At 48.0% G+C, this 25,043-nt stretch overlaps 1 pseudogene; it reads right to left on the bottom strand.

Moving 5' to 3' along the window:
• Positions 1-7,289: 7,289 nt before the first annotated feature.
• LOC131399972 (MAL-like protein) lies at positions 7,290-11,610 on the bottom strand (annotated as a pseudogene).
• Between the last annotated feature and the right edge of the window lie 13,433 nt (positions 11,611-25,043).

Below are 25,043 nucleotides of genomic sequence, written 5' to 3'. Positions count from 1 at the left end.
CTCCTCGGATCCAGCTGCAGAATCTCAGCAATGTTAGGGCCAGATAACAGGGCTGAGGTCTGAAACACCCGCGTAAATGCATCTGTTCAGGGTCACTGGAGGGGGAGGTTGGGGAGTGGGGCAGGTCAGGGGTGCCACTGGAAGCTTCTGGAAACCTGGGCATATACCAGATAGGCAGAAGCTGATTAAATGAACAGGTTGGTTTTTAACAGTGTGGTGACATTGCGATTCTTCTCCTGTGACCCTCTGACCTGACATCATTACCCCTCCCTCAGCTGCCCGTGGGAGCCACCATTGTGGCTCAGCTCCAGCCCAGCGTGTGTCCCTCTCCAGCACAGGCCCGTCACCCAGGGCCCAGGAGGCTGCGGGCACTCGGTGAACATAGCTGAGCAGAAAGGGGCAAGGAGGTGAGGACGGGCAGGAAGGGCATCAGACAGGAGCCCCTCCTCCCCCTTCCAGGCAGAGCAGACCTTTCCCCATAGCTTGGGCCCAGCCAACACCCCGTCACAGTGACAGGGGATCGACAGAGGGGGCTCTGTGTGATACCCACCCCCTTCCTTCAGCTCTGAACCAACATGCAAACTGTGTGAAGGCACAGTCTGTCCCTGGGCATCAGTTTCCCCACGTGTGAGGCAGTGGGCAAACCTCCAAGGGCTGGGGGCACCTCTGTGCAGCAGGGGCAGCCTTCCCTGGTGAGATCCCCAAAGACTCTGCCTGGGTCAGGCCCCTTCTGACTCTGACCACCTGGTACCACCAGGAAGGACAGCTCCTCTGGCGTCAGAGTGGAGCTCGCAAGCCCTCCAGTGGAGAACTTGGGTAACTGCACTGAGCTCTTTCTACCAGTTCCCTGCCTCAATCAGGCTCCTGAATGATATTCCCTTAAAAGGAGTCTTCACTCTGAAAGGTGAAATACTCCCATCATCTTAAGGGCAGTGAGGTTGTCTCCTATCATTGCTGAAGGAAGGGACATTACTCCGGGGGCGCCCTCGCGCGCTCCTGCCAGGTTGGATCATACAAGTCAGTGATGCTCACACCTCACAGGCTCCCACACCCACTGCTGACCTGGCTTCACATGGACCTCGCAGCCGCCCCGACCCTAACTGCACCTTGAGATGGCCTGACGTAAATGCGGCTTAACGTAACTGCGTCCTGGTATAGCTGCCCCTTCACCTCTCAGCACCTTGACAGAGCTGCCCCTGACGTCTCTAAATCTTGCACAGCTGCGTCTTGACTTAAACGCACCGTGACGTTGCTACACCTTGGCAGAATTACACCTGAACCTGACTGTGCCTGGACCTACAGGTGCCTCTGCCAACCTCACCCTGGCATAACCCCGCCTGACACATCTCCATCGTGATGTGCCTGCACCTGGTGTTACAGGGTGGGGACACCCACGCCTCCCAGGTCATGGATAAGACATGTGTCTTGAAGTAGTGACATCCCTGCCTGAGGTCACATGGCTGGAAGAGGCAGGAGCAGCCTCCTCTGCGCTCTCCTCGCTGCCCTCCACCATCGGCCCAAGGGGCCGGGCAGGGAGCTGGGGGGAGTTGCTCCAGGGAGGCCGCCCTGCCCTCCCTTCTTCCTAGAGGGGGCAGTGGGTCTCCACGTACAGAAACAAAGGCACTAGGAAGGAGGGGCCTGAAAAGAGCTGCCGCGGCTGCCAGCCTCCTCCACACGGGGAGTGACGAGGGCCCTGCCCAGTTGCACTCGGAGGCCACCCTGGCCCCGCCTGGCCCCAAATCCACACGCCTCTCAGGTTCGGCCCTGATGTCCTGGAGGCCTGGTTTCAGCAGCTCCCTCAGAATAGCTCCCTGACACGTGAGCCCTTGGGGCTCCTGGGACGCTTAGTGCCTGTTTATTAGCCCTGCTCAGTGCTGGCCCAGGGCCAGGGGCGGACTGGGGAGCGAGTGTCAGCCCGGCAAGCTCCAGCCGTCCATGTGCTGCCCGCAGCAGGGCCCTGCAAGGCCCCCAGAGCTGCACTGGGCCTAGGGGAGGCAGCTGGGCTCTTCCTCATTGTAGATGAGGTTCTGGGGTGACAAGGGCTGAACTGCCACGGGGAAGTCCAGGAGGAAACGGAATGGGGCAGAGAACAGCCCTTTGTCCCCAGGATGTCAGACCGTGGGATGGAGCTGAGGACCTGGAGGGCTCAGGAGTCACCTCTGCGATTTCCCTGGAGGCTGGCTGTGGCCTTTGCAAGTCCCCGTCCCTGTCACTGGTGCTGGGACAGAGCACTCAGCTGAGGTTGGGGGGCCCGGCCAGGGAGGGTGGGGAAGGGCAAAGATGATAAAAACATCCAAGAGCCAAACCCCTACCCTTGACGTTTCCTGGTCTAGCGGGGAGACCCCATAGCACAGGGGGCAGCGCAGGGGACAGCGGCACATGCCCCGGGGCAGAGGCCGCCCGAGGAGGCAGGATTAACTCCAGGGGATGAGAGAGACGTCCTGCAAGATAAAGCGGAGTTTTCCTGTAGACCAGAGGGTCAGGGCCTTCCTGTTCCTGGGAGGAGGGAGTGGAATGTCACCACATGCAGGGACACAGCAGCAGGCTGAGCTGCCCCAGCAGCCCTCCTGACACACAGGGCTGGGGGAGGGCAGGGTGGGTGGGGCAGGGGTGGAGTTGGACATGGGGCCGGGGTCAGACCTGCATTTAGGGCCTGGGGGCCACTTCCCAAGGGATTTAGACTTTATCTGAGAATCTGATCCATGGCTGGTGGACTGGGCAGGTCTTCCTGGAGGCGGTGCCTGGCTCTGGGGACGCAGGTCCTGTGATTCCCAGTGATGAGGGCCTGGGAGGCAGTAGGGAGAAGACGGATTCCAGATTCTTCAGGAGGTAGAGTCTCTGGGGTCAGGCCCGAGGGAGGCCAGGCTTTGGAGGTGGAGGGGAAGGTGGGAAGGAATCCACCTCTCAGGAAGCAGTGTCTTCAGCTGCTGCATTAGCAAGCTGACCACGAGGGATTACACAGACTGTCGTCTTTCTCACATAATGAGAAGTCCGAGGAGAGAGGGGGCTGGTGTTGGTCCAACAGGCATCAGTGTCCGGCCGGCCGTGCCATCTCCTTGGCAGTAGCCCCGGCCCTGACGTCCTTGTTCAAGGCAGGAGGAGGAGGTGGCAGTGTAGCGGGTACGGTGGGGCCTGCCCAGGTCACCTCTTCAGGCTGATGGACCCCCAGCTGCTGGGGAGAGCAGTCAGCACTGACACATTACGCCCCCACCCTGGAATCAATGACGGCTGATGTGGGAGACACAGGCTCTGCCCTCTTGACTCAGGCAGGGACCCTCTGCAGGGGCCATCATCTCATGGGCCAGGGCCTCGGAAGCAACCTCATCGTGGGCCAGCTCCCCCCTCTGCACGGTCCTGCCTTCCTTGCCTGTCCCAGGTGCATCTTCCATGAGCCCTCCCCAGTAAGCCTGCGCACACAGCCTCAGTCTCAGAGTCCGTGTCCAGGAAACGTCATCTAAGCCAGCCAGTTCTGTCTGAGCCCTTTATCAGGAAAGCAACAGGTCTCCCAGACCCCCCTCCCGGCCCTCCCCTGGAGCAGGTCTCTGCTCCTCTCTCAGTGGCCAGAATTGATCCTGAGCTGGGAGGAAGCCTGGATACATTGCCGCCCTCGGGAGCAGCAGGATCCTGTTAGCAAAGGAGAAGCCAGAAATGGGTGTCAGGGCCGTGACTGTGACACCTACTTAATTCATCAACCTGCAGCTGATGTGAAAGTGGGAAAAGAGCCTGGCTCAGGGCTAGTTAACGTTCCTGGGACCACATTCTGCATGTTTTGATAAATTGGGCCACATTTTCCGATGCTTTGAAAACTTCTCCTTATGGCTAAGGGTCAAGACAAGGAAGAAAATGTGGAGAAACACTGGGGTTGACGGTTAAGAGGCCTCGATCTGTGACTTGAAAGTGCAGCGTTCTGGCTGTGAAATCCAGGACCTTCCCTCTTCTGTAGGGTGAGGATGAGGTGCCTCTGAGTGGGCGGAGACAGGGAGCAGGGCCTGGTGGAGAGGCCTGGGGAGCAGGGATGGGGCTCCGTGGGGACAGAGCAGGGAGGGGAAGGAGGGGCCAGAGATGCCCCTCCTGCTCCAATCCCCTGTGAGATGCGGCCACAGGCTCTGGAGCAAAGGTGGAAGGTCGGGGGACTTGGGTCAACGTGACACTGTGTGTGGGCAGAAACCAGTGTGCTTCCTGGATGCCCCTGGTGGGTGTGTTAGAATAAAAGAAGCATCAGGGTGGGGCCTTGACTCACCCCAGGGTCTTAATCACTAACCCCGACACCCCTTCTCTGAGGACACACACACATGTGGGAGATGGAGGGGCTTACAGTCGGTTCCAGACTCGCACACAGAGATAAACCTCAATGCAGTGAGGCCCTGGCCCACTGAGTCAGTAAATGTTCCTGGAAGTTAAGCCTCTGGGTGGTCCAGTGTCACCACAGAAACGTCACCCCGCACCCCCAGCCGTGAACTGCTGAGAGATGATGGGCCAGCTGCTGTGCGATGCTCAGGCTTGGAGAGAGGACGGACAAGCAGCCTTGGAGATGGGTGACAGAGGGACAGGTGTGCAGGGAGCAAGGGGACTTGTCATCCTCTGGGGTCCCAGGAAGGACCAGATGCAGCAGAGGGAGAATCCAGCAGCAGAACACGGGACTTGAGCTCTGCAGATCTGGGGGAGTCGGCGCTGCTCCCTCACTGCCCATCACGTTGACCTCGAGCCTGCACGTGGTCTTCATGGTCAGCGTCCACTTCTCACTGAGACGCGCTCCCCTTCCAATTCCTCACTCGAGGGGCAGGGGCAGATTCGGGGCAGGAGGAGGGGACCAATACCCCGTCAGCTGAGGGATTGTCCAGTCTCGCTGTGGCCGACCCCAGAGGTGAGGACGGTGTTTGTTTTTCAAATTTTAACATTTTATTATTTTTCCTCTTTTTTAAAAAATCACAGCCAGGTTATTGGACGAAGCGGAACCTCTGGGTGTTCTGGACAAAGCCACAGACCAAACCTGCCACTGGCTTGCTCATCGTGGGGCACGGAGTGTGGCTTGTGGACCCTGCGTCCCAACGCCCTGTGACCCCAGGGCCCAGCACACTCTTGGTGCTCAGGACATGACTGTGGGATGTCTTAGTCTGAGTTCCCCCAAGGCCGATTCTGAGACAAGGACTTGGGTGCAAGGTCCTGGGAGCCCCGTGGGGAGTGGGTGCAGATGAGGTAAAGGAGAAGAGCCAGTAAAGCCTGAGCCCCGGCCCAGGGGGGTGCACTCCTGCCGGGGCCTCTGAGGACCATGTGGCCCCTCGGGTCTCCCTGCAGAAGACAGGAGCCTGGGGAGGCCCTGGACAGAGAGGGGAGCCGCCCCCAAGTGGGAAGGGGGCGGTGAGCTGGGAACTGCAGCAGCTGCAGGTGACGCGGGGCCAGGGCTCAGGGCTGGTCCACAGTGTCCTACAGTGGGTGGGGGCTTGCAGTGTGGGGAGAGCAAGACAGCGCCCCGTGCAGAGGAGCAGGAACAGGAGGCAGAGGCCGGCAGGGGTCCACTCCCCGCCCACCGAGGCCTCCTCACCTCCCAGTACCGGGCAGTGCCTCCCCATCTTTGCCTAAGCTATGCGGGATTGTTTTCTGTAACTTACACCCAAACGGTCCTTACTGAAGTGACACCACAAGCCCAAGCCCTGGGGACACACTCGGCCTCCCCGTGCGGCTGCCCCACAAGCAAGGCGGGTGGGCTGGGCCTTCAAACCCTCCACGGGGGGCTGTGGTGGAGTTGCTGTCAGGACCTATGACCTGGTGGCCAGTTCCAGCTGTGCCGTCACAAAAGCACCAACTCAATACTTTCTACTGTCTCAACACCTTTCTTTGGATGTGGCTACTCCGTAAATCTTGAACAGGGATCCTCCCAGACAGCTGCCAGGCAATAAGGTGAGAGATAAACGGTGGCTTTTCAAGATCTCGGGGCGATTAGACAGTGAGCCGTCAAGGACAGAGGCCAGAGTTTCTCTTAGGTGATGCCTGTGCCCCTCCCCCGCCAGGAGCAGGAAAAAGCTGACACACAACTGTAAGCCCCAGAGTCGGTGAGACAAGTCCCTTCCACGTAACAATTCATTTCATTTCAATACAACAGCAGGCACGTGTGGTCACGGGGCTGTGCCCGACTGGCCTGGGGAAGGAGCCCCAGCACAGACACCGGGGACAAGTGGCTGGAGCCCCCGCAGGTGGAGAAACGCCAGAGCACAGCTTTCTGTTGAAAAACATTTACTTTGAAACCAAGCGCCTCGATGCTGCGTTTCCGTGTGCGCAACGCCAACCTTTTCCTTGAGAATGGCCCCACAGTGCAGACGCCTTTGCGTGTCCAGGCCCGTGTGAGCCCTTCATTCATGAGGCGCTGAGTGGTCCAGGCCCCCAGCCGACACCACTCAGGGGATGGAGGGGAGTGGGTACACACACAAGAGCACGGACCCTGGGGCGGGGTCCTTTCCGGCCTCCTGAGATGTCCCACTGGTGTGACAGGAGCGCAGAGGAGAATCCTTGCACGTAACGTGTTGCCGCCTTCCCTGATGGCCTTTTCTGAGGGACAGGAAGCTCTAGTCCTTACGGGGTGGGGACTTGGAGGCCTGACACAGGCGTCCCGCAGCCCCACAGTTTTCTGAGAGGCCTGACTTGTGGAGAAGCAGGTTACACTCTCCCCTCCCTGGACCCTCCTCCCCTCCCCAGGTCTTCCTGTCTGACAATTTTGTAGAGTCAATCACTTATTTTCCCCGCAAATCTACACTCAAAGTTGATTTTACGCCAATTCCCCTTGGATCCCACAGCCGAGGAGGGAAGGGAAGGAAGTGGAACGGGGGGCGGGCAGTGTGCTCGTCCCTGTCAGCCTCCCCGGGAGGGGGAGCGGGTCTGGACCACTCTCCAGAGCAGAGGTGGAACCGCGGAGCGGGAACAAGGTCTGTGGATCTTCTTTGGATCTGGAGGCGTTGACGGCACCATTTCGATTTAAGAAAATGAGACTGAATGTTCCCATAAACCTGCTGTAGGGAATCTCACTGCTGAGGAGGAATCCCCAGAGAGGCCAGACGGTGGGAGGTCTGGGATTCTCAACGGTGAGGGCTTCGGATATTCATTTTCTAGAAGATGGAGTTTTGTTGTCAGATAATTCCAAGACACAGTTACTTTTCCGGGCAAAAAAAACCCAGAAACACAAATTTTTCATATTCATCATAATGAATTTAAATGTCCAAACAGATATGCCAGAGTGTGACTTCATCGCTCAGTCTGAAAAGATGGTCTGATAATCCCGTTGGTATTTTTGTTGATCTTCTGTTTATCATCCAGATGGCGAATGTTGATCACTGCTTTTGGGAGCCAATAATCCGGGTTTTATGGAGCCTCTCTCGCGTCGGCGCGGCTCCCCGCCTCTTCAGTGGTAGTAGTTGCTGAAGGCGTGGAGGGTGTACAGCAGGGTGGTGATAAAGGCGAGGAACTGGGAGAGGACGGGAGAAGGACCGTGTTAGAGACGCCGCCCCCTGCGCCCCCCCCCCAGGGCCCTCAGCCCCCCCCCCACTCCTCCTCCCCACCCGCCACGGCCAGAGCCCCCCAGAGTCGCCTGATCGTCCTGCCTGACCGTCTCCCGGTGTGTCCACCTCTCCCTCGTCTCAGCCGCCCTCGTCCCTCGCCAGGACTCCTCGTGGCCTCGGCCTGTCCTCTTCTGCCCTCCGCCCCCTCAATCCACCGCAGAGGACACGTGCGCTCGTGGCCGCATCATGCAGTAAAACCCTGTGATGCCTCCCGCCTCTCAGGGCAGAGGCCATCGCCCCAACACGCCTTCCGGCCCGGCCGCCCGCTCCAGCCTCACTCTGCCCCGCTGCCCACTCACACTGTGATCTCATTCATTCATTCACTCATTCATTCAACAAATAAATATCTTTTAGGTCAGGGATGGGCTCACACCCATCCTGCACATGAGAGTGCTTCCTGGGAAGTTTTCAAGGTGGGAGAAGGAGGAGGGTTAGGCTGCTCCAGAGGAGGAATCTTCTGGCTCTGAGCTCCCTGCCACGTGAGGGCGCCGTTCCACAAACAGAAAAGAGGCCGCTGGGCAGAGCCTGGAAAGGGGAGGCAGAGCTGGCCTCGAGTCTCTGGTCCCAGGGGGCCTGAGGTCTCCGGGTCCTGCTCCTCCCACGATTCGTCTGGACCACCTGCCTTGGGTCCATCAGCCACCACCGTCCTCCTGTGGACCTCGGTCACTGCAGGACACGCAGTTCACCATGCTGAGGACTTTGGGCTCCATGCCACAAGCAGTGGGAGCCATAGAAGGATCTTCAACACAAGAGAAAGATATGTTCCAGTTTGCGTTTTGGAAAAAAAATATTCCGAGGACAGTGTAGTGGATGGAAGAGGGCTCAAGGCTGAGGCAGGAAAAACAGAAGACGAGAGTGTCCCCTGAACTTGGGCTTGGTGCTCCATGAGCTGGGCACACCTCTTTACATGGGCACAAACACACTGACACACACACCCCTCCTCCGTCCTCCAGGCTCCCTCAGCCTGAGGGTCAGGCTGTCTGTACACATGAGACAGAACTCAGCCTCAGATGATGCCCTCCCTCTATGGTGGTCATGTTCCCTGGCCCTCACCGAGGCTGTGGTGTTGATGTAGTAATTGCTTAGGTTCTGGGTCTCAGAGATGATCATGGCGTGCACTCATGTACAGGATGGCAGTGGCCCCGTGGTACAGGCTGTCCTGGAAAGGCAGAGCAGAGGCCTCGTCACGGGGGCACGTAGACAGGTGAGCACTTCCCACTCAGACTATATAGCTGAGAAGAGTGAGGAAAAGAGACAAGCCAGCTCCCAAAACTCCTGCTTCTTTCATTTGGCAGCGTTTCTAATGAAATATCTATGTAGCCAACAATAGTGGAGTAATAAATGGCAATAATAATATTAACACCTGCCAACACTGATTGGGTGCTTATCCCGTGCCAAGCTCTATGCCAAGCACTTCTCTCATTTATCTCATGTAACCTTGTCAATTTTGAGAAAATGGAAACTCAAGGTTAAGGTCAATGATGAGCTAGGATTTGAACCCAGGCCACATTAACTGCAACGCTCTTAACCATAAGCTTTGTGAAGACCTACCATGTGCTGGGCACCGTCCTCACAGTGTACACATGTTGTCTCATTGTATTTCCACAGCTAATTTCATAAGGCTGCTATTACTATCTCCAATTCACAGATGGGGAAACTGAGGCTTAGCTAACATGTTAGAGCTGGTAGAGTTGAAGCTGAGAACAGAGGAGTTAAAAAAAATCTTCCCTAGAGCAAAAAATTTGAGATAAGCTTTGCTAACTGCAGCAGTGCATATTCAGCATAACCAACTTTTGTTTAAAACTAAGCAGGTCTTTCTGTCCCTCCTTAGTATATAACTGAGCTGTCTTTCCCAGAAAGTCAAGATCCAAATGTCAAGAAATTCAGGTTTCAATGCCAAATGCAGGCTGGTGAGAAGGCGCCAACCAAAAGCCCCAGCACATGCTGTTCCTCCCCATCTTATTCTCACAATACGCTTTGGAAAAATGCTTAGAACTGCACGTAGGCAAGTTAATCAGTAACCAGTAGAAAGAATAACTTGTTAGCAGAAAATTTATGTCCTCTGCCCATACTGCTCCTTGTGTCCCAGATAAGGAAGTAACTGATGTTTTCTTAGATTCCTCAGGAATGTCACATTCAGCATAAACTTTTGTCTATGGAGAGGCACCCAATGGTCTGTGGTCATCTATCACCTGACGCTCCTGAGCCCCCCACCCCCACCCCGCCGTTTGCCTTATACAAGTTGTTTCCAAATCAATTCACCTTTAAGACGGTTTTTTTTTTGGATGATAGTCCACCATCTTCGGATCAGTAAGCTCATTGCTTAATAAAGTTCTTCTATCCACCGCCTTGCCTCTGGACTGGTTAGCTCTTGTCTTCAGGCGAGCAGATTGAGCCCTTGCTTGGTAACAGAGTCGGGCTAATCTAACTCTAGATTTCAATTTTTGAAACTCTGTGTTAACTCTCAGCAGTGTTCTTCAACTCAACAACAATGTCATGTGGTCATTAAAAATGATTATCAATTCTAGAAGGAATGTCATAATAGGCAAATTGGCATTACACAACCCCTAATGAAATATTCAATTCAGGAAAACTCATCAGTAGATGAAAGAAAGCATTAGAGAAAAAATTGATGGGATAAGGCTGTCACACTGAAAGAGGGACCACCAATCACTTGTGTGTGATGTGACTTGAAGCCACTAATGAAGCATTCTTGCCAGAAAGGTTTAACCCGTCTGCATGAAGCCTTTAGTGCTGACTTCTAGTAGAGAGAAATTCAGGGACTAGAGGAGCAATTCAAATCACACCAGGAAGAAGCAAACAGACAAACCCCAAATGGGGCACCTTCTACAGGATGGCTGACCCAGGTTCCTCAACAAGTGACTGGCGAGGAGAGACCTTCTAGATGAAAGGGACCCAGCAACCATAACTACCAAGTTCAACACACGGCCCCCGGGAGGACCCTGATTCAAACAGGCCAACTGCAAAAGAATTTCAGATAAAACTGGGAAAATGTGAATGGGACCTGGGTCTTAGACGGTGCAGAGGAATTCCCGTTAGCTTTATGTAAGTGTGATAATGTAGAAAGTTTCCAGGGTTTTTGGAGGCATACGGACACATGTAGAATGGAATGACACGATGCTTGGGGTTTGCTTTAATTCTTCAGGAAAAAACCAAGGCTTGATGAAGCCACTGTGGCAAAGTCTTGATAATGCTGGAGTCTGGGTTATGGTTACATGAGGGTCCATGATAAAATCCTCCCTACTTTTGTATATGTTTCAAATTATTCAGTACAGGAAAATTTTAAATGGTTATCAAGATAATGTGGACAACATGAAAAGAATTTAATGACCTCATTTTAAATGAAAGAATCTATATCCAAAATTATTGGTTCAATGTGATTATATACACATTTTGCATAAAATTTTCCAGGAATATTGAAGACTGAACCCAATGATTATGATAGGACCTTGAGATTATGGTGATTTTTTTCCTACAACATTTCCTTCAATGCTGCTCCAATGATTGTACCATAAACAGAATTTAGAGGAAAGTGTGTCAGGATGTGCTTGGTGCAGGAACATACAGACTGTGTGTGCTCCTGACAAGGGAGGCCGTGGAGGGGCCGGCAATGGAAGGTTTACTCTGGAGAGGAACGCTTTCATTCCAGTTTAATAGTAAACACATGAAAATAAAAAGTCTTGGTTCCATCAGAGGCCCAGGAAAGGTCTCTGGTCCCTGGTCTCTGGTTCTCCCTCCCCTCCCAGAAGGCCCGTTGTCCTCACATCACCCAGCACATCGGTCTGGGAGGAGCCCGAGGGCCTGGGCCACCCTCGCTGGTTCTCACCAGGACTTTCCAGGACTCGTATTTTTTGTAAAATCCAAACAAGTAAGTCAAGAGGAACATGAGGGAGATGAGGAACGAGGTTAATGAGACGTACATCACCCATCCTTGCAGCAACGGGTTTGCTACCTGGGTGGCGGCCACCAGGATCCAGACCCAGCACCCAAACACCTGTAAGAGAAAACCATAAAGAGGGGCTTCATTTGCTTGTGCGGACATGTTTCCCTGTGCAGGGCATCTTTCTTCTCCTCCGTCTCTGGTTAAAAGCTCTTCGGGTGAAGTTAGGTGGGAATGGAGGGAATGGGGAAGGAAGGCTGGTCCCTGAGTCACAGTAAACTCAGGTCCTATTGTTAGAAAATTCAAGGGGCTACACAGAGGTTGCCAAGGGAAGGACTTGGCCAAATTTTGCCTGTGGACCTGTCTTCTTGGCCCAAATGGTGTTGGCATATACAGTTGTTTAAACATTTCTGAATAAGTTGCCAACATTTAAAGCAGAATATTTCACATGAAAAATTTCAGATTTCAGACATTTCTTGAGAAAACCATAGTTCTGGCCACAGTGAACCCATTTCCCAGGCGATAGCAGGATGAAAAAAGTTGTGACTATCTCTTTAAAAAGGGTCTGGACTCCTCAGTGGACCACATCCCCTTCTCCCTAACCCTATGCCATTGTGTGGCAGGTTCCCTGTTGCTCACTTTCACTGTGGAATACTATTCTCCTTCTCCTGGCTTCCTTCATCCACTGACAGTGCCTCCCTGGTCTTGTGGGCATTTGGTTTGGAGCCTCCAGGATTATAGTATCAGATACCTTGGGGTCAGTTACCAGCTGACTAGCCATTGATTACATCCTTGGTGGAGAAACCACACCTTTGTCCTGTCCTGTTGGGCTCTGCCTGTGTTTGCTTTGGGGCTGGGCTTGCACCCACACTGGTGAGCCCAAGGGAGGAAGTAAATGTCCATCTGATGGCATGTTTAGTTAGAGGCCTGGAGAGAAGATGGACACGAGCACCAAGTGTTTTGTTGTTGGTTTGTCTCAGACATTCTGAGCTCCTCTCCTTCCTGGGCCTCCTTGGGATGTCACTGTGAGCCTCCTCAGTTCTCTTCTCCTCACTCCTGTTACATCTGTGTTTAGGCCCCACATAGGCTGGCAATCCTGGGAACCCCCCTCAGCCCATTTCTCTCTGTGGCCTTCAGCCCCACACATCCACTTGCCCACAGGACGTCTCCACTTGGGCATCCCTCTGTAGGGCCAACTCTGCATTTGCATGACCCTGAGAGAGAGTGCCTCAGTACATTGTGCACCCAGGAACCTCACGTGCCTCCCCCCAGTCCTGGCCCTGCCCCTCAAGCTCCTCAAATCCAGCAGGTAGGAAATCTGAACTCACGGGCACTCCCAAATTCCTTCAAACCCACCTGCCTCAGCACCTGCTGAGAGGGAATATGGGATTGAGAATGAGGGTACAGAGCTCTCCAAAGATCATGATGGTGTTCTATTTCTTACATCATATAGTGGGTACACAGGAGTTTGTTTATCTCTTATAAAGTAATAAAATAATTTTGAAAAAGAAGAAGAACTTGTTGGACTATGAGACCATTGGAGATTCGTGGTCATGGGGAGGGGGAGCCAAGGTTGGCTCCTGTGTTTGTGGTTTGGAGGAATCACACTACCAGATGTTAACACTTTCTAAAGTTACAATAATCAAAAGAGTTGCTAGAGCAGGTGACTCACATTTCTGCCCATCTCAGGAGATAGCTCATCCCCTTCCCTAGTTCCGTTGCCTTTCCACAGAAATTTTAGAATCAGCTCGTAAATATCAACAATATCTATCTGCTGGGATTTTGATTCGGTTAAATCTATAGGTCAATTTGGGGAGAACTGACATCTTTACTATGATGAATTCTCTAATCCATGACCGTGGTATGCCTTGCCAATTATTAAGATGTTCTTTACTTCTTTTATCAATGTTTTGTAGTTTTTAGCATACAAGTGCTGTACATATTTTCTTATATTTATGCCTATCTATTTCACTTTGGGTGAGCTATTGTAAACAGTATCACTTTTTAAAAATTTCCTTTCCCCGGGGGCCAGCTCAGTGGCCTAGTAGTTGGGTTCGTGAGCTCTGCTTCAGTGGCCCGGGGTTCGTGGGTTCAGATCCCGGGCACAGACCTGTGCACTGCTTATCAAGCCATGCTGTGGTGGCATCTCATATAAAGTAGAGGAAGATGGGCATGGATGTTAGCCCAGGGCCAATCTTCCTCAGAAAAAAGAGGAGGATTGGCAGTGGATGTTAGCTCAGGGCTAATCTTCCTCACACACACACAAAAAAAATTCCTTTCCTAATTGTCCATTGTTAGTAAATAGAAACATGATTGATTTTTGTGTGTGTGTTGGCATTGTGTCCTACAACTTGCTAAACTCACTTATTAGTTCAAGAAGAGTTTTTTTGGTTGTTTGGTAGATTCCTTGGGATTTTCTATGTATTTCACTAAATTTTAATTTTTACGGTTACTCATTAAATTGAACGTACTTTCATATATTTCATATTTCCTCTTCTGTGAAATTTTTTCATTTTTTTATTGGTTACAAATTTCCTATAGGTTTGTCTTCTTCTTCTGATTCTTTGGAATTTTTTCTAACAATGTGGATCTCGTTGACAATTATAAATATTGCAGATGTATTCTGCCAGCACACGTCTCACACATTTTATGGTGTCTTTTAACGACCTGAGTTCTACATTCTAATGTAACTGAATATGTTAATCTTTTTCTTTATAGATTGTGGTTTTTGAGTCAAGTTTAAGAAATCCTTCTCTACCTGGAGTCATGAAGATATTCTTGCATCTCAGATATTCCTTTTGGGACTATATTTTTTCTTCCTGAAGTACAACTGTTAGCAGTTTCTTTAGGAAAGTTCAGTTGGTGGTAGTCAGTTTGGTTTGTCAGAAAATGTCCTTATTTTTCCCTGACCATTATGTCCTCTCAGCACTTCTAAGATATCTTCCCCTCTGTTCTGCGTGTTTCCATATTGTTCCACTGTAGTCTGGCTCCCATTGTTGCTGCTGAGAGGTCAGCTGTCAGCTGAACTGCTGCTCCCTTGTTGGACTCTGTCTCTGGTATTTGGCTGCTTTTAGAGTCTTCTCTCTGTCTTTGGTGTTCCGCAGTTTATGTGATTGTGATACAATGTGTTGAGGTGTGGGTATCTCTTCACTAATGTTTCTTGGTATCGATTTTATATTCCATATCTGATAATTCCATTATTTCAGTCTTGGTAGCCTGATTCTGCATTTCGTGGTTTCTGTTAACTTTCACTCCTGTTCACTTTTTCCCTCCCATGTTTAGTGAACTTTGATTGTGAGCTCATGACTCTGGGAGTAGCTCAGTTCTGAATGATGCTGTTAGAGACCTTCTGGACTAAACAACTCCATTCACTCCTGTCTAGCTCAGCTGAAAGATATGCAAGTTTCAGGTTCTTCTTTTCGTAACATCTCCCTGGCTTTCTGGGACCGGCAGTTCTCATCTCACAAACAAACAATATATAGACACAGATGTGTCACTCCATCCCTGATGAGGGTCCCAGAGGAAGGGGAGCCATCACCTGAGGAGGGGAGATGGCAGATGCATTGTGATGGGCAAATGAACCGTGTCTGGAGGCTCAGCTTCCCACGTCACTGAGGGCAGAGGGGATGTAGAAGGACATAATCTCTGGAAACCAGCTCTTGGAGATGGAGTGAAACGTCTTTTCCAAGGCCAAGCTCTCTTGTCATGTTTGTGGTGGGAACTCTTTCATACCACGTCAATTTCTCAGGTGAAGGCCCAAGTTAAGTTTAGGTTAAGGGTTTAGGGTAAGCTGACTAAGACGTAGCCCAGAAGTTTCCTAACATGATGGATCTCTAAAGATAAATGCCTCTTTTAAGGCAGCATACCATCACAAAAAGTACCTCAAATGGTACTCTGATTATTTAGGTTAAACTCTTTCTAATCTGACCATGTTTTTCTTCAAACAGCCTTCTCATGTTTTGTATTCACATGCAATTCTTAAAGATTTGCACTGATGGGGGGAACATCTTAGGTTGTAGGAAGTGATCCATGGTATCTTTACTTGGTGTAGTAGCAGTGCCACCTGCCAGCTCTGACCTTAGGCAAATTATCTAACCCGCCTGGCCTGTTTCTTCAGCAGTAACATAGAAAAAGCCAGTAACTACCTCCCACAGGAGTTGTGAGATTAACCCAGTGAATTGAGAACACATACAGTAGGCACTTAATAAATGCCCACTATACTATTGTTATGAACAGTGAGGCTTGGGACAATTTACCAGCAGTCACAAGTTTATTTGAAATGCACTAAAACCTTTGTTCTTTGATACACTGGTGGATTAACTCATTCCCCTAAGCCTGAAATTTGTGTGGTTTTTTTCTTCTTTTTAAGACTTGTGTGTGTGTGTGAGGAAGATTGGCCCTGAGCTGACATCTGTTGCCAATCTTACCCTTGTTGTTTGAGGAAGATCGGCCTTGAGCTAACATCTGTGCCAGTCTTCCTCCATTTTATATGTGGGATGCCACCACAGCATAGCTTGATGAGCAGTTTGTAGGTCCGTGTCTGGGATCTGAACCCATGAACCCCAGGCTGCTGAAGAGGAGTGCGCAAGCTTAACCACTATGCCATGAGGCACTTATAGACTTGAAAAGGCAAAACTAGATTCTGTTTTTATATGTAATTAGGATAAATTACATCCAAATATTATACTGAATTATGTGATTAATAACACAACTTTCTCAAATAGATTACTCTGATTTTCCCTTCATTTCACAACATAAATTTTATTAGCAATAACCATACGTGTATGTATTCTGGATACTAAACACTTATCAGATATATGATTTTCAAATATCTTCTCCCACTGTGTGGATTGTGTTTTCACTTTCTTGAATAAACATAAATTTAGCTTTTGATAAAATCTTGTTTTTATACAAATCTGTAGAGACAATCAACTTAAATTTGTTACTTGATTTTTGAAAAAAAATTCTCTTTAAATTTAGATATATAGTATTCCTTATAAAAAATTATTTTATTGTATTAAAACATATTCAAATTATCAGATAAATATTTCTTATAGAAAGTGGTCTGTACAAAAAAGAACAAAGCCTAAGTTATAACGTGACAGTTACTTTTGGTTCTGTCATTTTATTCAGGCCATGATGGAGGGTCCACCAGGGCCACCACTGTCAGGCTGCGGTCTTCCTTATTTCACCCAAGAAGTCATAGGTCTGCTCTGAAATGTCAAAAGGTTCATGGACTCCATCTGGGGACAGTAGAGCTTGGAGGGTGCTCTCATTTTCTTGGTTTTGCTTAAGGAAGTCAGCGATTGCTTTCCATCGGGCAGCCTCAGTCTCTTCTTCTGCCCACCTGAATGGGGGCAGGAAAGTAGAATGGAGAAGAGGGACCACACAGTCGTGATAGACCAGGAGAAACGTGGCCTTCAGGAACTCTTTGTCTCTCTGGGAAACACGAGCACCACAAATAACTATGAGCGGATCTGCATCGTTATTTTTTCAGTGTTAAATTCTACAGACTCTGTTAACTAAAGCCATCTAAGGGGTAGGATGGAGGGGCCATTAGTGCCTGGCAGGTGATGGCTCTGAACCAGCTACTCAGTCAGGAAGCAGCTCTCTCTGAAGGGGAAGAAGAAAGAGCCACCACAGAGTAGAGATGAGCACTTCTCCCTGAGAGTCTGGGAGCGGCTCCTTGAGACCAGGGGGTCTCCTAAGCTCCACTGAGGGTGTCCCACACATTCCATCAAGGAAAATGGGGGGCTGGACTCTAATTCTGGTGACAAGGATGTGACTCCAGGTAAATATAACTCAAATACAATGTGAAGTCAGCTGTATGCACTTAATTCGATTACAGCATATCAGGGATCATTGTCAAGTGGTTATAAGAAAAGTGTAACAAGCGTTCTGCATGAAATCCAGAGAAAGGAGACCCAGGGAGTAAGGATTTGTGGTGAGACCCTCCCCGGATAACACGAGGACTGCAGTATCAGCACAGTCAGTCAGCCCCTGACCCCAACAGGCGGGGCTGGATCTCAGAGAGCACAGCAGTCTGAGGGTGGAGGTGTCTGTACGCAGCAGAGTCTGCACACAGACATCACCTCTCCACGCACAGCACGTGTGTAGGGGCAATTTCTACAGGCCTGAGGCACAGCCCCGTGCCGACTGCTGTACCAGAATAGCATTAAACCTGCTGATTTTAGCACAAGTCAAGTGCAGACGGTACTGCTCAAATTGAAGCTCAAATGAGGATACAATGTGAATACATTTTGTTTTCAATTTTTAGGATTTTAGTTTCTTTGTTGTCCCCTGTTCCTTGTAGATAATTAACATTTTAGATTAGAAGTCTGAAAACCATGGAGCATGGGTCAAATGCGGCCCACTGCCTCTTTTTATAAATAAAGTTTTATAGAACACAGCCGTGCTCAGATATTTATGTAGTCAGTAGCTGCCTTTGCATTACAATGGCAGAGGTGAGTAGCTGTGACAGAGACCACATGGCCCACAAAGCCAAAAATATTCACGATGCGACCCTTTACAGAACAAGTCTGTTGAACCCTGGGTCAGAGCAGTCAAGCCACTACTCGCTGACTAATGCAAGTTCCGTGTGGTGATGAGCAGACCTCTACGGCAATGTAAGCAGGAGCTGTGAACTTTTTCAAAGTCCCATACGGCTCAGGCCAGTTTTCTTTGTCCTTCTCCTTACCTGATATGGACTTTGAGAGCTAGAGGAATTTTTTAAAAACAAGAGAAATTTGATAGCCAAGTAGAAGACTTTTGTTTAGAAACTTTCCTTCAAATAAATAAAACTCAATGATCTGAAATGACTGTCTTGATCCAGTGTTTCTTTTCACATTAGGAGTAGATCACCCACACCCTTCTTGAAAGTGTCTTTGCAACCATAATGACACAGTGTAACTGATTAAGAGGGATTATGACTCTGGCTACTTGAGCTAAAAACAAGGCATTATTAGAACGTGCAAGCAAACAGTGAGCACAGCAAATATTAAGTTCAGCATGGAAAATCAGATTACCGTCTCTGATCTTTTTAATGTGCTTTCTTTCTCTGCCCATGAACTCTACAAAGCAAATAGAAACATATTAATCCGAGTGTTCACAAGTCTTTGCCACACTTCTGCAACTTCACTGTATTTAAAGTTTCAGACAGAGTTAAAAACACTGTATAGAACTGTGGGGAGAGAGGGAGAATCCCCCTCTGCCCTTTCCCTTAAGGTTCTTATGGCTGGCCAAATAATCAACAAGACAGGTTAGCAGGCGAAAATAATACCAAGTTTAATAGCATGTATACATGGGAGAAACTCAGAAATGAGCAACTCGTCCCTCTGTCTAAGCTGCTTGCTTAAGTATTGTAGCTAAAGGCGAGGAAGGTGTTGGGGGTGGGTAGTGGTCTGGGACTTCAGAGGGCAAGAAGATAATTCTTTTCAGGATCATCTATAGATAATGTGGTCAGGGAGAGATAGAGTTTTTTTGATAAAAGGGGCTTGGTGCCCCTTCCATTGTAACATCTATTTTACATTATCATTACAGCCATCATGATAGAAGATCTGTTCCAGGAAGGAGCCACCATGTCAAATTCTTTAGGCAGTTAGTGGGGGAGGTCAAATGTCCCTCAGAGAAAACAATCAAGGTAAAGAGATAGATTTCAGGGTGGCCAAATCTTGATCTCCCACAGAACCTACACATGTAACAAGTGAATCTGTTGCATCTACTCTAACAACCCAGAACCAGACTGACTAGGCAGTGAAAGATACGTCAGAGCCCATGATTCTTACAAGTCAAAACTAATTTGAGGACAGAATCAGTGAAACACTAACACATCCATGCAAATGCAGCAGCTGAACAGTAAAATACCAGTAAGCTTTTAAGGCAAAGCACTAATGTAAACAGAAAACTCTGCCAAATACCCTGCTTCTCTACAATTCTGTCTGCCATGATGATGACAATGGTCAAGGTGATACAGCTTTGCAAGTAAATATTTTCAATCTGTCCACAAAGCTTCACAAACTCTTCTTTAAAGAAATAGAAAACCCAGAGTTCAATTAGTCCCACAGAAGCATGAATTGAAGACGTTCACAGTGCCAGTTCTGGGCAAACTGTGAGAGTGGGAAGTGTGCCAGCTGGTTCTTCCAGGGCCTCGGTTTTGTGCCTGTTTGCAGGTGTCCTCCTGCTGGTGCCTGATTTCATGGGTTACATGAAAGCATCAGCCCCTTTTCAGTAGGGAGGCCCTGGGGTGAATATGATATATGGCACCAAGGAAGAGATTCTCCGTGAAATAAAGGAGAAGATTCCACCAAGAGACCACAGGCTGTGCCCTCACAAGCCGCGTCTTGGAATGGTCATGGTTATTAGCGTGAAAGACCTATCTTATGGGACTGTGGTCCTCCACTCTCTTGACTACTGTGCCTGTGGGTCCCGGAGAGTTTGAAGAGGACCCTTAGAGAGCCAGAGTGTTTCACTAAACAGGCCAGGTGCCACTATTATAATTAAAACACCAACAACAAACTGAACTTACCTAAGTTAACACTAGGAGGCTCACACACTTCATAATGTAAACTTTTTTTTTAAAGGAAAATTGGCCCTGCCCTAACATCTGTTGCCAACGTTCCTCTTTTGTTTTCTCCCCAAAGCCCCAGTGCATAGTTGTGTATCATAGTTGTAGAGTTGTAGCTCTTCTATATGAGAAGCCTCAGCATGGCTTGATAAGCGGTGAGTACGTCCACACCCAGGATCCGAACCAGCGAACCCCAGGCTGCGAAAGCGGAATGTGGGAACTTAACTGCTATGCCACCAGGCCGGCCCCTCATAATGTAAACTTTAAATGGTATCTGGCTTAACATGACTATCACTAGGCAACTTTTGACTTACTGTCTGGTAAACTTTGCCTATTGTTTGCTAGTAAAGCATCAATGTCCCACCTCATTTGCACTGAGTCCCAACGAGCAGTAGGGTGTTTCATTTGCAGTAACTCAGGGGGGAACAGCAAACATGTGGGGGGAATCACTATTATGCATCAAGATCCTCTTCTCCCTTCCTTCTGGAGCAGATGGAGGACTAGACCTCCCAGCTTCCTGAAGTTAAGTGGGGCCACATGACTGGTTCTGGCCAAAGAAATCTGAGCAGAGGTGCCCATGCTGCCTGGGAGCAAAGGCAGAGGAGAGTCCAAGGGCAGTTCTCCATTCCCTTTTCTCCTGGAGGGGCAGCTGGCAGCAGAGAATCCACTCCTTCAGATGATGCTGTAAGAAAGTGGAGCCTCCACCAGCCTGCGCCCTGGGATGACCATGGAGCAGGGTCTTCCATTGACCCATTCTGGAAGGTACCACGAGTGAGAAATAAACCTGTGCAGCTACCACCGCACAGCCTGGCTTATCCTAAGTAACACAGGATGCCATGAAGAGAAGGCTCAAGAGGACAGGAACAAACCACTCTTTTCTATTTCTATCATTCATTATACAAATAATTCACCGTGGAAAAATTAAGAAAATACAGATCAACAAAATCCAGAGGTAATCATTGCTACCTTCCTAGGGTATATTCTTCCAGATCTTTTCAGTCAGATATACACATATATATGTTTAAATATACTATTATAACTCAAAGTTGGGTGTTTTCACTTCACAATATGTGTGAACAACTTCACCCACAGGCCTTCTCTCGAGGAGCCTGTGGCGGATCTGGACACCCAGAGCTGACCTGCAGCGACAGCCCTGGCCTGGCCGCTGCTGAGCTCCACGGCCGCCAGGTCACTGCACTTCTCTGAGCCACCTGCTCATCAGGAAATGCAGAATTTAGGCCAGATTAGCCTTAGGTTCATCCTGACACCAAAGTCCAGATTCTGCGACTGTTCCACTTCTAGAGAAATATTCCAGTGCCTTAGCCATAGCGGGGTCTCCTGAAATATTTGTTGAATGAATAAATTATGTATGTTCTGTATAATGAATGAATATTGTGATACTAATGATCTCACAAAGGAAGAATGAGAAATTCTGCATTATCTAGCTATAGTGCCAACGTAATTTGTCTGAAATTATAGGTAATCATATGCCGTGAACATTTTCTTAAGTCTTTTTGCTGAAGACTTCATCATTATTGATGACCCCCTCACCCTAGGCAGACCAGCACACGAAATCAGCTTCAAAGTCTAACACAAATCTCTGCAGGTGAGTCCTTTCTCCTTCTATGTCTCTGTCAGGCCCACATGACCTCCCTCCTTATCAACAGGAGCCGCCTCCTAACACAGCTCACCTCCCTCCTGCACGGGTGCTTTTCCACCTCGCTGTGCTGTCAGGAGTTCTCCTAAAGCAAACACCTTCACGGGTTACCCACCACCTACCACACCCCTCACCCACAGCATGAGACCCTGATGGACCTTGCCCACCTACAGAGGACACCTGACATGCCAAGTGGATCATTTGCTCTTCTCAAGAACACACTCTATTCTGTCCTGCCTCAGAATGTTTGCTCACGATGATCCTTCCACTTGTAATGTCTTCCACTCCCATCTCAGCACGTCAAAATCTGACTGGGCCCTCAGCCTCTTATTACGGCCATCTAATCAAGGACCTCTTTAATGAATCAGATTCCTGGTCCTCATTTGCTACCTTCTTTAAATCTCCAGGGACCTGGATTATACTCCCCCTGGGGCACTTGTCATGTTATCTGAGTATTTGCCTTGTAGGCATACAGGTCTTCTAATATTTGTTGCCCTTGATATATTAAGTTGAGCTATATGAAACTGCCATTTTTGAAGGTCAAAAAATGGCTGAAAATTAAAGATTTTGTATGGTTCAAACTAATACCCAGTTGCTATCTCATAGACAGTATATATTGAATTAAATTACAAATGATATGCGTTCGCTGACTCTACCCTGAAAACTCAGTTGATTTATCTAACAAACCATTTTGGAATTTTGCTCTTGGGATGCAATTAGTGGCCATCTTAAGTCAAGGAACAAATGGCAGACAAGAGATTGCAACAGTATACATAGCTCACATTCCATCTACGTACTGGGTCAGGAAGGTGGCCCTGGGCAAGCAACATTCATACTAAGAAAGGAAGGATGAGACCAAGTTAGCTAAACAGTGGACAAGGATTGGGAGACATCATCTGAATGTGAGAAAACAACATAGAGCCGGTGTCAGAACTCACTAATGTGGTGAGTTTAACTGCTTTCAGAGCCCATCAGGTTTCCATCACGATGCCCGCTACCCACCCTGAGAGCATCCATCACGTCAGGCTGCTCCAAGAGCGTGGGGAAGGTGGCCAGCACAGGATTACTCGTTAAATCTGAATATGAAAGAAGAACAAAGGTTTTATACAAACTTTATCCCATCTGTTTTACTGCAATAGACATAAAACATCAAATTATTGTGCCACATGATGTATTGATAACACATTCTGCACACTTTAACCCCCAGGAGAGCTCAAAGCTGTCCCCTCAACCTCCACCTGCCCCTACATCCACACCCAGGGAGCTCTGGAATGATTCTTGGCCCAAGTAGACAGAGCTTCTAGGCTGGGAGTGAAGTAGCTCCGACAGAATAAGACTAGAAAATTTTGTTCTTCTTCCTAGTCTTTCTAAATATTACCTGCCCAGGGAAGGCTTCCCTCATCCTACACATTAATTCAGGTCTTCCTACTGTATGCATTCATTGTGTATCTCAGAACACTTATTTTAAAAGGTGAAAAGAATTACTCACGTAATTTTGTGTTTAGGTCTGTTGCTCCAGTAGGATAGGGGTGATCATGCCTGTCTCATTCATTGCTGGGCCCAGCACAATGCCTGGCATACAGTAGGCACTCAATGCCTATCTGCTTACTGATTTATTGAATTCAAAGAATAGCCAATAAAGTTAAACTTTTTTTTGGAGGCAATTCTTATAACACATGCATTCCTCTTTGCGAGTTCAATCATGTGTGACAACTCATTGACTTTTTAAGATTATTTTTTCACATTTGACTTGGAAAAACTTTTACTCTTACAAAAAAGTTGTGAGAATAAAAATAAGTATGTAGAATTCCTGAATATCTCTCACCCAGATTCACCAATATTAACTAATCCACCGATACTTAAAACGTATACATTAACAACCAGTTATTTTGGGTGATTTCAGTCTCTTGCCAAAACGATGATGTGCATACCAAACACACGGTAAAAACAGATTATTCAGAGATAGTAAGGGAAAATACAATTACATCTGAGTTTTAGGATCTCAGCTCTCCAGAATTTGAAATGTGCAAGTACATACATTGCAAAGAATTGAATATATACTGAGCTCACACAGAATACACACCAAGCACAGTGTTTTGTATCTGAAGTAATTTATTGACGTTGATGCTATTATAAATAGTTTATTTCAAATGTCACCTTCAGAAGCAGAAGATATAGGCTGGCATAGGTTACATTTACTCAAAGCATGACGCGTTATTGAACATAAGGAAATTGCAAAGACCCCTTACCAGTAGTTAGTGTGCTCATCCTTCCTTTCAGGAGTACATCTCCAAGAATTTGGCAATAAACTTTCAACAAGTCAACGGAGCACATACTTCCAATTAACGTTTCTGGCAGTAGACTATTAAAGAAGAAAAAATAATATTCATTAAACAATTCCCTACAATCCAACCTACAATGCTTTTTAAATGTATACTTTTGCTTTAATGAACAGTTTCAAGTTTTGCTTCATTATTAGAAAATATTGTAACAATTTTAAGGAAAATTTCTGCTATAAGTTGGCCACATTAAACTTCAGATAACTTATATTTTTATGTGTACACTTTCAAGTCTCAACTCTGTTGCCATTCCTCTGCTTCCATTTTAGCATATACACCCATGGTAAATGTCAAATAAAAAAGGAAAGTCACCAATTATTGTTTTGGATAGAAAGGGAGTAGTCAGCTACAAGTTTTAACAAAGCCAATTGGCCACTCCACTTTATGTGATGAATGTGGAGGACACACAAGTTCGGACTGTTCATGGTGCTGGGTGGAACATGGGAGGGTGTGGCAGACCTGGACTGAATTCTAACTTTGCTACTTCCTAGCTATGAGACTTTGGGTTAATTAACTATTTTCCTTGTGTTTTGGTTTCCTCATTTGTAGAATGCAGATAGTAATACCTGCATTTCAGAAGGTTACTAAAAGGATTAAAATGAGATAAATGTGGAGTGCTTAATGCAATGCCTGGTACACTGTAAGGGCTCAAAAACAGAAAAAAAATTCAATATTGTAAGTATCAGTTTGAAATAGATTGTTATAACTTTAGGATGTTATAGGTAATCCCCAGGGTAACTGCAGGAAAAAAATCTATAGAATATATACAAAAAGAAATGAAAATGGAATCCAAATGTGACACTACAAAAAAAAAAAAAATCAAACACAAAGGAAGGCAGTAAGAGAGGAAATGAGGGACAAAACATCTATAAGACATACAGAAAACAAATAACAAAATGGCAATAATAAGTCTTTTTTGATCAGTAATTACCTTAAATGTAAACGGATCAAATTCTTCAATCAAAAGACATAGATGAGCAGAATGGATGACAGGATCCAACTATATTCTACCTACAAGAGACTCAATTTAGATCTA

The sequence above is a fragment of the Diceros bicornis genome, chromosome 40 (genome assembly GCF_020826845.1).
Source record: "Diceros bicornis minor isolate mBicDic1 chromosome 40, mDicBic1.mat.cur, whole genome shotgun sequence".
Classification (NCBI taxonomy): Eukaryota; Metazoa; Chordata; class Mammalia; order Perissodactyla; family Rhinocerotidae; genus Diceros; species Diceros bicornis.
This window is presented reverse-complemented; position numbering and strand designations above follow the sequence as displayed.